The sequence below is a fragment of the Protobothrops mucrosquamatus genome, unplaced genomic scaffold, assembly GCF_001527695.2.
Source record: "Protobothrops mucrosquamatus isolate PMUCROS unplaced genomic scaffold, P.Mucros_1.0 scaffold3262, whole genome shotgun sequence".
Lineage (NCBI taxonomy): Eukaryota > Metazoa > Chordata > Lepidosauria > Squamata > Viperidae > Protobothrops > Protobothrops mucrosquamatus.
This window is the reverse complement of record NW_015389254.1, coordinates 38093-39830: the sequence shown is the minus strand read 5'-3', so window position 1 is coordinate 39830 and position 1738 is coordinate 38093.

Genomic DNA, 1738 nt, shown 5'->3' with positions numbered 1-1738 from the left:
GACTCACGGCTGACACTGGAAGACCAGTTGGCGGCCGTGACCAGGGGGGCGTTTTATCAGGTACGCCTGATCTACCAGTTGCGGCCTTTTCTGGACCGGGACGCCTTGCGCACAGTCACCCATGCCCTTGTCACCTCCCACCTGGACTACTGCAATGCTCTCTACATGGGGCTCCCCTTGAGGAGCACTCGGAGGCTCCAGTTAGTCCAGAATGCAGCCACGCGGGCGGTGTTGGGAGGGACTCGTCGCTCCCATGTAACACCGTTACTGCGCGAGCTGCACTGGCTGCCGGTGGCTTTCCGGGTGCGCTTCAAGGTGTTGATTATCACCTTCAAAGCGCTCCATGGCATCGGACCTGGATATCTCCGAGACCGCCTTCTGCCGCAGATTACCTCCCATCGGCCGGTACGCTCCCACAGAGAGGGTCTCCTCAGGGTGCCGTCAGCCAGACAGTGCCGGCTGGCGACCCCAAGGGGGAGGGCCTTCTCGGTGGGAGCTCCCACCCTCTGGAACGAACTACCCCCAGAGATCCGGGTGATCCCGGATCTCCCTTCCTTCCGCCGCGCCCTTAAGACATGGCTATTTCAACTAGCAGGACTGGCCTAAGGGGTAATTTTTAGCGGGGTTTTAAAAAATAATTTTAAAATAACAAAGGCCAATCTAATATTTCATTTTAATTATGTTTTTAATGATAGTATTTTGGTATTTTTTTTTTTTTTGTTTTTATCAGGCTGTTAGCCGCCCTGAATCCGCAAGGAGAAGGGCGGGGTAAAAATCCAATAAATAAATAAATAAATAAAATAAATAAAATATTTCAAGGATATTTCATTATCACCGTTACTATTTGTTATTGCACTGTTTCCTCTGTCAACAATACTGAATAACTCAGGACATGGCTATCAAACATCAAAAACATCTGCCAGACTATCCCACCTTCTTTACATGGATGATCTGAAGCTGTATGGAAAAACATCATCTGAAATAGAATCGCTGTTCAACACTGTCCGTATATATAGCCAAGATATTGCAATGGAGTTTGGCTTGGACAAATGTGCCACACTTACTATCAAACAAGGAAAAATAGTGAGAACTGAAGGAATCAAGATGCCCCACGAAAATAACATTAACAGTCTGGATGAGGAAGATTACTACAAATACTTGGGTATCCTTCAAGCTGACAACATCAAGCACACTGAAGTCAAGAAAAAGATTAGAGGTGAATACATCAAGAGAGTGAAGAAGATCTTAAAGTCCAAACTCAATGGAGGAAATACCATAAAGGCAATCAACTGAGCATCTGTGGCAAGTGGACGGACACAGGGCCGAATTGCCACGATGTGACCAGCGTGCTTCTGAATTGCATTTTCAGACTTGCAAGATTGTCAGGTGCTCAAGAACTTGTGTTGAAGTTCCTTCCCAACCAGGAAGTCTTGAAGTGTTTTGAGCACTTCTCTGCTGAAAGCAAGATTAATCTCCGGATGGTCACACTGTGTCTTGAAAGCCATCTGAACACAAGATAAGGCGACCGGGGAAAAGATAAGGTGTCTCTGGTGAGATTCGTTCTCAGAAGTGCAAGCTGACTTCTGCTGAAGACCACAACCTGTTTTTTCAAGATGCTCACCGAGATTGCGAGCATCTGCTTGAAATCTTTTCCAGATATCAGTAAAAGATCAGTCCCTTGCTGCATCTTCCCCTTCTTGAAGGCCAAGACAACCTCCGGTCTCCCCTAAACATCTGG